Genomic DNA, 12,211 nt, shown 5'->3' with positions numbered 1-12,211 from the left:
AGACTCAACCCAAATCAAGAGTGCACGAAATACTCATGAAAATGTCAATGCATGCACTTGCCTTAACAGTGAGTACTTATAAAACATCAATTATCACAATTCTATCCCTTGATGACATGGTTAAAAATTAAAATCACATGAACCATGCAAACATATGGTTCTTCTTAACCACCTAAAAGCCAAAGCCAAGAGACTCAATATGGTGCAGGCTAACCTATTATGGAACCTACACATGAAATTTATATGACAATAAGAATAATCGGCTTGTAGTCAAAAGAATTACCTGTACACCAGCAAAGAGCAAATCATTACCAACAACCAATGCATAAACTTGTCCAATGGGTCCACTGAGACTCAATTCAGTGTTATTTTGAGTGTGCCATGCCCGCAATATCATCATAAACTGTCCAGTGAGGCAAGATATCATCTGCTTGGTACTGCTATATTCAAGTTGCTAATCCTATAAGAACAAGGTGCAATGAAACATAGTAGTGATAGCAAAAGAAAAAACAATAGTACTGTTTATTTCTATAGTTATATTCTTTCGTGTTTCCTATCAAAAAACAAAAAAACAACAAAAATGGTAGTGATAATACTATAGTATATATAATAAGAGCAAAAGGGAGGAGATTTTGCATTCAAACCCACCTTAACAACATTTGGTATACCCACAAACAACCATGGGCCCTCACTAATCATACAGCCAACTTCTCCACCAAGATTAACCACACCAGTGGACTACAAAAGAAAAGAAAAAACAAAGAAAGGCCATAAGATACAAAACTAAGGACAGCTTGTTTGCCAACAAAAAAAGAAAGGAAAACAAAACATAAAACTTCCTTTATTGCTAAAAAAAATTAAAACTTCATTCTTTTTTTTATGAGAAACAACAGTATAGTATATTAAGTTAAGTAAAATAAGTACAATAGACAGATGAGAAATCCTCCAAAATCTACACAAAAAGAAAGTAGGAACCTCCACAGTTCAAGTAAATTTATACGACAATGAGGTTCCACAAACCATGTCCCATGTGGGAATATACAAAAATAATCTATCCTTGCTAGCCCACACCCTTGGAACTACACACCAACATCTAATCAAGTTGGATCAAATTAAGGGGAATACCCTTAAAAGTTGTGGTGCAAGAATCCCAAAATGAGGCTAAGAGATAAATTATCTCCCAAAGACCCTCTAAAGTTCTCACCTTGTCCTAAAAAATCATAGCATTTCTTTCCCGCCACATAACCCACATCAAAGCAAGACAAGTGAACTGCCACAATACCTTGCCTCTACTGGTATTTCTCAATCCCTTATATGAGACAATCATCATGTCACAATACTCCTAAGAGGAAACCAATCCATATGAGCCAAGTTGAATAGTCTATGCCATAGTCCTAAACTCAATGGACAATATAAGAAGATATGATCTATCATTTCACCACTCTCCATACACAACAAACAAACATCAGGACTAAGGACTTTGCAAGATCTTCTTAGTTATAGCTTGTCATTAGTGTTTACCTTCTTGAGTGCCACTAACCAAGCAAAAGATTTGACCTTAAATGAGGCTTGCGATTTCCAAACAAAATCAATAGGGAATAATGGAATTGGATCAATATGGTTGGATAGGATTGAAAAGAACGACTTTACCATAAATAAACCTGAAGGAGAAAAAGATGTCTGAGAGCGTGAGAGAGAGTGCGAGAGAGACTGAGAGCGAGAGAGCGAGAGAGATTGCCAGCGATGGGAGTGCGCGTCGCGCGGAAAATAGGAGGAAAAGGAAGACGAGCAGATTCGGGGTGGAATCCAAGATGTTTGAGTTGGAAATGGTGGAAAGGGGAGGAAAAACCCTAATCATAATGGAAAGTAAGAAAGGGGTATCGTCTTGGGTGCGAATGGGGTTGAACAGCGTAGGCCTTTTCATGGAAGGCCTACAGCAGTGCATCGAGGATGTGAAGATAGGAAGCTGGGAAAAGGGATGGAAGGAGAAGGGGCGAAGCTTCTCTCTGGTGCGTGTTTCTAACAGGGCCGGTTGTTTCTTGCGATTAGGGGTCGTCGATGTGGAGTTGAAGAGATACAGTATTTGTATCCCGAAGGGCAAAGGGGACAAAGGGGGTTGGACAGTGATGGTGGAGGCTCTTCGCCAGATGGATATCATTGTTGGCAAAAAGATACAACAAGAAGAAGAGAGGGCATTGGGAAGGTCGCGGCCGGAAATGGTGAAGGGAAGGTCGTTTGCGGATACGGTGAAGGGTTGGGGGAATATGGGGACCAATATCATTCGAGTGGAGGTGGGACGGGAGGAGTTAAGCAGAAACATTAGCAGGCTGGAGCATTACTTGATTGGAAATTGGAAACCTAGCAACGCAAAAGGGGAAGACCTGGAAAATTTGGGTTGGGAAATGGCAAAGGCATGGGGATTGAAAGGCAAAATGGGGATTGCGAGTATGGGAAGAGGACGTGTTCTACTGGAATTCGAGTTCGCGGAAGAAGCAAGAAGGGTTCACCTTTCTGGTTATAAGGCGGTGAGAGGAGTTCAAGTGGATTTAGAGCGGTGGAATCCAAGATCGGGGTGTATGGAAGAAGGAGAGGTAAGAAGGGAAGTGTGGGTGAGAATATTGGGGCTACCAATTTCACTATGGGTCCCGTCGGTGTTGAGAAGGGTGGGAGACGCTTGCGGCGGGTTTTTAGATGTCGATCCAAAGACGGAGAGTATGGAGGATTTGTAGTGGGCGAGGATTTTGATCAGATCGAACGGCGAGAACATCCTTGGTTCGCTGGTGATAGGGGTTGAAGGGATGACTTACTCCCTATCCCTATGGTGGGAGGCGGTGCCGTCGTTAAGGCAGGAAGAGGGATGGAAGCGCGACCTGTGGAATCGTCCAAGAGGAGAGGTTAGTGGTGACGAAGCTCCACGCGCCGGGTCGAGAGTGGAGGAGATGGCGTGTGCGGGGTTCGAGGCGTAACGCCAGTCAGTGGACGGGACGGGTCGCCTGACGCAGGATGTGGGCTCTGCAGCAATGGGTTCACAGCCGCATGCGGGCTTGCTACGGGGGCCCGGTTCGTATGCTGGGTCCGCGGGTCCAAGCCGGGAGAAGGATTGGGCTTTTGGGCTCTCTTTAACATCAGGTTATGAAGATCCAAAGGGGGATCAGAACGGGCCGCATCAACTTAAAAGCTTGGGGCGGGCTGCTGACATTGGGCTGGGCCACCTCCAAAAGGGGAAAGCCATCCTATCCCAGGCCCATTTATTGGACAATGGGCTTCTTTTAAAAACTTATTCCTCTGGGCCCAACGGTAATAATAAAGTTGACAATATGGACAGTGTGTTCATCAGATGCAGAGAAGAAGAAACGGAGAGAAGGCAGCAGACGGATCTAAAATATCAGAGAGCAGAAAGGGTGTTAGAGGAAGAAGTTGCGAGGTATGGCTTAGATGTAAATATGGGGGGTCTCAGGGCACAAGGGTCTTCTTCCTCTAATTTATTTTGTTTTGGTCGGTCTCCGGAGAGGGAGGGTTACGACCATTCTGGGGTGCCAGGGGGGGGGGGAGGGGTTTGATCGGAAGTGGGTCACGAAGACCAAATGCAGAGGAACATATAGGGAGAAGGGATGGCTGTTGGGATTTGGTTGAGGTCAACAATGTCGACCCTCTGGGAAGAAGCTTGGGGTGGAATGCAGACCAGACGGAGTTCCAAGAGGGTAGAAAGAAAGACCAGCTGAACTGGGAGGAGAGTAGCCTAATTAAATTCAATCACTTCTTAGGTTTTTCTACGGAAGGCCTAGAGAAGGAAATACTGAGCTTCTTGGGCAAAATCAGAAAAAGAAAAGAAAAGATTGTAGGTAAAGGCCTGATGGAGTCTTCAAGGTTTGAAAGGAAGCTTAAGAGACTGGAGTGTTCTATTAACTATGAGGGGGAATCTAAGAAGAAAGGCCCTATTCAGGGTAGAGGGAACCAGAATCCAAGTGTCCAACGATCTTAAGAATTTTGAGTTGGAATGTGAGGGTTGTGAATGATAGTTCCAAGAGGAAAATTATTAAGTCAGTTATCAGAAACCAAAAGGTGGACTTGTTCTGTATTCATGAGACGAAGGTGCAAGTGATGTCTGAAGAGGTGGTGAGGAGTTTAGGGCCGAGGAGATTTCTTGATTGGAAGGTTTTGAATGCTATGGGGACGGCAGGAGGTGTCTTGATTTGTTGGGACAAACGATCGTTGGAGATGGTGGGGGTGGAAGAGGGTCAATTTTCCATCTCCTGTAGATTCAGGAATGAGGGAGATGGTGCAATCTGGGTCTTCACGGGGGTTTATGGGCCTTTCTCCAGAGAAGATAGGGAGTGCTTATGGGAGGAGCTTGGGGTAATAAGAGGATTATGGGAGGAGCCGTGGTGTTTAGGAGGAGATTTCAATACAACGCTGTACCAAACTGAAAGAAGTAGAACTGGGAGGATTATTTCAGCTATGAGGAGGTTTGCCCAGATTATAGATGACTTAGGGCTAGTTGATATCCCATTGCAAGGGGGTTCTTTCACTTGGAGTGGGGGGCTCAATAATCAATCGCGGGCCAGGCTGGATAGATTTCTAGCGACTCCTAGTTGGCTAAACCAATACAGTAGGGTTCATCAAAGAAGATTGCCTCATCCAACATCGGATCATTTCCCGATTCTGCTAGAGGGTGGAGGGATAAGGAGAAGCCCGTCCCCCTTCAAATTCGAAAATATGTGGCTCAAAGCTGAAGGGTTCAAAGAGCTGATAGAGGGGTGGTGGCAAGGGATAGTGGTAAGAGGCAGGCCGAGCTACAGATTAGCGACTAAGCTGAAGGGGTTGAAACATAGTTTAAAAATATGGAATAAGGAGGTTTTTGGAAGATTGGAGAAAAACAAAGCTGAAGCTCTTCAGCAAGTGGAGCGGTGGGATTTAGTGGAAGAAAAGAGAAATTTAACAGAGGAGGAGCTAGGTCACAAAAAGGAAGCCAAGGAAAGTTATGCAAAATGGGTGTCGATGGAAGAAGTGCATTGGAGACAACTATCAAGGGAACTATGGTTTTTTTTTTTTTGATAAGTGTGCATATATAAAAAACTAGGCAAAAAGCCACAAAGCATACAGGAGGTATACATAGTAGCCTACGCAAAAACAAAAACAACACTCACCACCCCTTAGGGAACGGCAAGCCATTCCAAAAAACCTAAAAGCGAAGAGGACTCCTCTCCCATATACACCCTAGCCCAACTCCACAAGTTACAAACAAACGAATTCTTTAGCTTTTGAATAGCTAGAGAGCCCCCCCTGAAAGCTAATCTATTTCTTTTCTTCGAAACCGTCCAAAAAATACACAACGGAATGGAAGTCCAAATCCTTTTCCTCTTTTTCCCCACAAAAGGGCCCTTCCAACTGACTAACATCTCTATGACTTTCTCTGGGAACACCCAATTAGCCACAAACAAGGCCAAGACAATCTCCCAGAGAGCCCTTACAACTGTACAGTGTAAAAGAATATGATTTACAGTTTCCTCTTCACAACCACACAAAAAACACCGGTTTGGAAGCTGCCAGCCCCGTCTTTGAAGCTTGTCCAAAGTTAGGACCTTCTCCCAAGAAGCCTCCCAAGCAAAAAAAGCAACTTTGGTTGGGACCTTGTCCACCCAAATGCTCTTTTTCAAGAAGGTAATGACATTAGACCCTGTCAACAACTTGTAAGCATCTCTAATCCGAAAGCGGCCGTGTCCCTCTCCTTTCCATATCACTGCGTTCTCTTCAAGAGAAATCCTCAAGTCCCTCAACATATGCAACAGCTCTCCCAAGGCGTCCAACTCCCAATCATTAGAGTTTCTAGAGAGTCTTAAGTTCCAACCTCCTTGACCGAGGCTAGAGTCCCACATCTCATTTACCGATGCATTCCTTTGGACCGCCAAAGCAAACAACTGAGGAAAAGCTTGGGACAACACCTCGTTTCCGCACCAATGATCAGTCCAGAACCTTACCTTAGTCCCCTTTCCCACTTTGAATTCTATATTATCCCAACACCAAGACGATTCCTTCAAGATGTCCCTCCAAACCCCCACCCCAAACGTTCCGCGGGCCTCCTTTGTTCTCCATCCAAAACCCAACTGGCCATACTTCACCCCAACCACCTTCCTCCAGAAGATATCTTCCTCAAAGGCGAACCGCCAAATCCATTTCCCCAACAGGGCCTTATTCAAGAGATCAACTTTCCGAATACCTAGACCCCCACTCTCCTTTTGGGTACACACCACCTCCCAATTGATTAGATGAATTTTTCTTTCCGTACTTCCCCCTCCCCAAAGAAAATCCCTCTGTAGGAACACGGGGTTTTTTCACCGCATGGCCAATGCCGGTAGGAGAGTCAATGCCCTGGTTAAAATTAAGATAAATGGGGTGAGGTTCACAGAGGAACAAGATATGAGGGAAGGTATAGCAAATGCGTATCAGCAGCTACTCTCGGAAAACTCGGGTTGGAAGGCGGACATAGGGGGTCTCTTGCTGAAACAGATCAGTCCCTCAGAAGCGGATGGCATTGAGATTCCATTTTCTGAGACTGAAATCCATGCAACATTAATGGGGATGAATGGGGACAAAGCCCCGGGTCCAGACGGATTCACAGTGGCTTTTTGGCAAAGTTGTTAGGAGATTGTCAAGGAGGACATTTTGGGTTTATTCAAGGAGTTCCATGAATAGAACTCATTCATTAAGAGCCTGAATCATACTTTTTTGGTGTTGCTGCCGAAGAAAGGGGGGGTAGAGGACTTAGGTGACTACAGGCCAATTAGTTTGCTTGGGGGTTTATATAAATTATTGACTAAGGTGCTGGCCAATAGGCTTAAAAAAGTTATAGGAAAGGTGATTTCTCCTGATCAGAATGCTTTCATCAAAGGGAGACAAATTCTTGACGGTTCTTTAATCGCAAATGAGGCAATAGACTCTTGGCAAAAAAGGGGAGAGAAAGGTATAATTTGCAAATTGGACATTGAGAAGACGTATGATAGCATCAATTGACATTTCTTGCTAAAGGTCATGCAAAAGATGGGGTTTGGATCAAAATGGATAGGATGGATGTGGAGTTGTATTTCCACTGTCAAATACTCAGTGCTGGTGAACGGGGTTCCAGCGGGGTTTTTTTCAAGTACAAAAGGGTTAAGGCAAAGGGACCCTCTTTCCCCCTACTTATTTGTCATGGGAATGGAAGTTCTAAGTGTGCTCATCACAAGGGCCGTTGAAGGGGGTTTCATCCATGGCTGCAGGATAAGGAGAGGAAGAGAGCAGGCTGTCAATATTACTCATCTCCTGTTTGCGGATGATACAATTGTTTTTTGCGAGGCAAAGAAAGAGGCTTTATTGCACTTGAGCTGGATCCTCTTTTGGTTTGAAGCAGCCTCAGGTTTAAAGATTAATTTGGACAAAAGTATGGTAATTCCGGTAGGGGAGGTGGAAGGGGTGCTTGAAATGGCGGCTGAAATTGGGTGTAGGGTGGGGCAGCTGCCTACTGTTTATTTGGGGCTGCCCCTTGGGGCGCCAAATAGGGCCTCTTCCGTATGGGATGGGGTGGAGAAGAGAATGAGGCGAAGGCTTGCCCTTTGGAAACGTCAATATTTATCCAAAGGAGGGAGAATTACTCTTATAAAGAGTACGCTGTCCAGCATACCCTTGTATCAAATGTCGGTTTTCTGTATGCCTAAGACAGTGGCAAGAAGGATTGAAAAGCTTCAAAGAGACTTTTTGTGGGGTGGAGCCAATGGAGGGAACAAGGCTCACTTAGTCAAATGGGAGGTGGTGTGCGCGGATAAAGGAAAAGGTGGGTTAGGTCTAAGGAAACTTGCTATCTTGAACAAAGCCCTCTTAGGTAAATGGATTTGGAGATATGCGCGTGCTAAGGAGGAGCTTTGGAAAAAAATGCTTGAGGCTAAGTATGGGCAAGAGGAGTTTGGGTGGAGGACAAGGAAGGCAAATGGGGTGTTTGGAGTTGGAGTTTGGAAGGAGATTTTGAAGGAGTCCACTTGGTGCTGGGAAAATATGGTTTTCAAGGTGGGTAAAGGCAACAGAATAAGGTTTTGGACTGACCGGTGGTGCGGTAACAATGTGCTGTCCCAAGGCTTCCCGAATCTCTTCTCCATGGCTGCCCATAGGAATGTCACAGTGGAGGAATGTTGGGATCAGAATGTGGGTCAAGGAGGGTGGAATTTAAGGTTGTTAAGGGACTTTAATGACTGGGAGTTGGGCTTGGTGGGCAATCTCTTAGTTGTGTTGAGGGATTATAGAGTAAATTTGGAAGATGATTCGGTGTATTGGAAGAAAGGTGAGGACGGGCTGTTTAAAGTCAAGAAAGCGTATAGCATGTTGGCAAATACTCAAGGAGCGGAATTTCCTCATAGCAATGTTTGGGTGGACAAAGTTCCAACCAAAATTGCTTTTTTTGCTTGGGAAGCTACTTGGGGGAAGGTCCTCACTTTGGATAGGCTGCAGAGAAGAGGGTGGCATTTACCTAATCGGTGTTTTTTGTGTGGATGCGAAGAGGAAACGATCAATCATATACTAATACATTGTACAGTGGCAAAAGGGTTGTGGAACATCATTCTTGCGTTCTGTGGTGTACAGTGGGTCTTTCCAAATTCTGTAAAGGAGGTTCTTAGTAGTTGGAAAGGCTCTTTTGTGGGGAGAAAAAGGAAAAAAGTGTGGAAATCCATCCCGTTATTCATTTTCTGGACTATATGGAAGGAAAGGAATAGGCTAGCCTTTAAGGGGGGAGTATTGGCTTTTCAAAAATTAAAAACTTCGTTTGTATACATTATTTGGGGTTGGGCTAAAGTGTACATTGATATGGAGTCGAATTCCCTATTAGGTTTCTTGGAGTGGTTAGCCTCCAAATAGGGTTTGGGTCGTGTTGTTTTTTGTTGAGGGGGTGGTAGCCTCGTATACTTCCTGTATGCCTTGAGGCTTCTTTGCCTTTTATATATATATATATTGCTTGCTTATCAAAAATAAATAAATAAATAAACTTGAAGAAAATAGGGATCAAGCTCTCAAATTAGGACCAGATGGAGATAAGTGCAAATGTGAAAGAGAGGACATGAGTCTTTCAAGATATTCTATCTCAAAATCCAAAAGATTGTGACATAAGTTTAGATTCCAAGAGAAAGAATTAGTGGACCCAAGAACTAATGAAATAGTAAGGTTTTTAATTGTGACAATTCTGAATAGATCTAGGAATTAAGAACAGAAAGGTTGATCCCCCCACCACAAGTCTTCCCAAAAAAGAAATTCTTATCTCATCCCCCACCACCAACTAAGTGTATCTAGAAAAATCTTGAAAGACCTATGCAATGGCCTTCCAAAGACAACGATGTGACCACCTGGCTATAGTGTTGACATCCTACCCATTCACATGTGTCCCAAAGAACAAACTTTCCTTAGGAAGCCTCCATAGTCGTTTCCCTTATAGAGCACAATTCCTTACATAAATCTTCCTAAACCCTGATCCCCCTTCCCCCTTAGACTTACACACTAAGTACCAACTAACGAGATGGTTTTGCTTATACTCCCTAACTCCCTGACCACAAAAAACCCCTTTGCAATTTCTCAATTTTCAACACTACTCAAAATTAAAACTTCATGCTAACCAATATAATATTCATATATCTATAGGACTAGGGAGGTATTTTTTTCCCCTCAAGTCTCAAAAACTACAATTCCAATATTCTAAACTTTAGGTCCATTTACTTCAAGGTCCCAAAACCCATTTTTTATGATGGCTTTCATTCTCCAAAGTCAAATGTTGAAAGAAAACACCATTTTCCAAATACATCATCTTATGTTGTTTCACACTTTCACCTCAAATGAAAGTGCAAGCAACTTTATGAAATGCACTGCCAAACACATGTTCTGCTCTTTTTTGGATAGAAAACATTATTTATTCTTGGTGTATAAATTGTTATTGAAAATATTGCTTGGTGTAAATTATTTTTAAGATATAACATTATTAAAAATTGTTAGTCGGTGTAAAAATAAATATAATAGTGCTTTAAATTTTTTTAATTCTAAATATTATCATATACCAATTCCAAGGCATGTTTTCTTATGTATTCCTCCGCTTTTCCAGCAACTAACCAAAGCATTAAGAAATCACCAGTAAAAACACCAATTCACCACAAAAACAAATAATAATAATAACAACCTGACCAGATTGACGGTCCCAAATCCTCAGAGTCTCATCTTTGCTCCCAGTATATAGCTTATCAGACCCAGATGGCTAAGCAATCCCACTGACGACCTGTCCACTAAACCTCGATCAGCCCATCCATTCAAATGCACAAGAACTCCAAATATAACCAAAATTCAAACAAATTGATTACTTTCTAATGCCCTTCAAGCAGTGTCAAACTCGAGAAACAATCACCAATACTCCAAGAATGCAAAAAATTGCACTTATCCCCATAACTACAATTTCCTTGAAGCCAATAATTACAAAGCTTCTCAATCTCTATTGCCCGCGCCACTACCTTGAGCTCTATTGCCTGCACCACCGCCATGAACTCGCCCCCACGCAGGATTAAAATTAGGGCTTCTTCGTGCACCAGAAAAGCTGCGATCGTCATGTACTCCTTGATTCGGCCGTTTGGACGATGATCCATTGCTTATGACTGGTTGGTATTCTTCGGGAGGAGGAGCTGGTAATTCTCTGTGTAGGTACGGACAGGGGAACTTGTTTCACCTGCCTGCCCTCCAATGGTAACAAACCTTTTGTTGTTTGCCACTATCATTCGAAGCCCCAAGTCGTTGAAACACCCGTTTGTTACCATGCTCGTCAACATCCATAGCTAAAGAAGATCAAAACAGAGATTAAATGTAGACCTTTGCTTTGAAACTGAACTGAAAATTGTTATCTTTATCTTTATACCGAAAACAGGGAATTAGGGTATCTCGAAATAGCAATTCAAGAATTTGACCATAGGTTCCAACAGTTACAGATCCAATCTCATCATTGGAAACCCTAATTTCCTCAAAATTTCCATTCAGAACTTTATATTCAGAAAGGAAACACAGTGCATGCACCGACGGAGTAACGTCGAGAAACAAAGAGTCGAGCATCGTCAACAGGTTGAAACAGTTAGACAAGGAAACCAGGTAATCAAGAAATCTGAACAGTGGAATGATTAGTCAAAACAGTTGATTCATCAGACCTGATCACCATAAACCCCCAGTCTCCTCCCTCTCAGCTCTCTATCCGGAAACACTCTCCAAGCTGAAATAGCGAATCCGAGGATAGGCGATTGTTCGAAACTGAAATAAATGGAGTCCAATCCCCGTGGAGTGGCTCCTTGCTGTTAGTGCCAAGTTTTCTGTCTAAAAGGAATAAAAAGGCTTGTTTGGAAGGCAAGAAAAGGTGGCCGGTTGAAAAAGGGAAGGTTCTTGAGGATGAAATCACAAACACTAATTGGGTTCAGTTGTCTGGGCTCTGGAGAGGCTGAATCAAACAGCAGGGAATCGGCAGAGGTGATGGTAACTTGATTTACTAAATTACCCTTCTTCTTGCGTGCTACTACTACGTTTTGTTGACGTGGCAAGTTTTTTACTTTTTAGTACTTTACTAATTATATCATTTTAATCATTTTATTTTTAGTACCATATGAATGGATCATAGCAAATTCAATAAAAATCTTATAACGAGTTTTTAAAAATAGTTTTCTGTTTTTAAAAACAGAAATTAATTTTAAATTTTTTTTTTGAAATAGTTATTTTTTTTTTTCACAAATTAGCTCCAAATAAAAAGGTGATATTTGTTTTTTGGCTAAATAAAAAAAAAACCAAAATATTTTAACTATTTTTATTTAGTTAAAAGTAATTAATAGACATCAATTAATATAATTAAACTAAATTTATTGATTAATATCAACAAAGTACTTTTAGTTGAATAGAAAAAGTCAAATATTTTGACTTTTTCTATTCAACCATAAAAACAAATACAATTAAAGCGTTGAATTTGTTAACAACTCCGTTAATTTTTAAAAACAATTTAAAACTTAAATAATAAACTCATTAATACCATAAATTTGTGAATATAATAAAATATCATTTTTCTAACATATAATAAAATAATATATTTTCAATTAAAAATACAATTTATGATTTTATTATAATATTACTATTTTTATTTTACTAAAAACTATATATTTTTTAATTTATTTGTAATTACAAAATTATT

The 12,211-nt window shown here is 41.8% G+C and overlaps 1 long non-coding RNA gene and 1 pseudogene across 1 annotated transcript; one reads left to right on the top strand and one right to left on the bottom strand.

Annotated features, from left to right (window-relative positions):
* The window catches only part of LOC117933320, a 90,836-nt pseudogene that overhangs the window by 7,407 nt on the left and 71,218 nt on the right, over positions 1–12,211 (top strand).
* Positions 658–11,516, bottom strand: LOC117934268. Its single transcript, XR_004654458.1, has 3 exons — positions 10,362–11,516; positions 10,184–10,279; positions 658–738 (listed from the first exon to the last, which is right to left on the bottom strand). It is a non-coding gene; the product is annotated as an uncharacterized LOC117934268 (long non-coding RNA).

This window comes from Vitis riparia, chromosome 16 (genome assembly GCF_004353265.1).
Source record: "Vitis riparia cultivar Riparia Gloire de Montpellier isolate 1030 chromosome 16, EGFV_Vit.rip_1.0, whole genome shotgun sequence".
Classification (NCBI taxonomy): Eukaryota; Viridiplantae; Streptophyta; class Magnoliopsida; order Vitales; family Vitaceae; genus Vitis; species Vitis riparia.
This window is presented reverse-complemented; position numbering and strand designations above follow the sequence as displayed.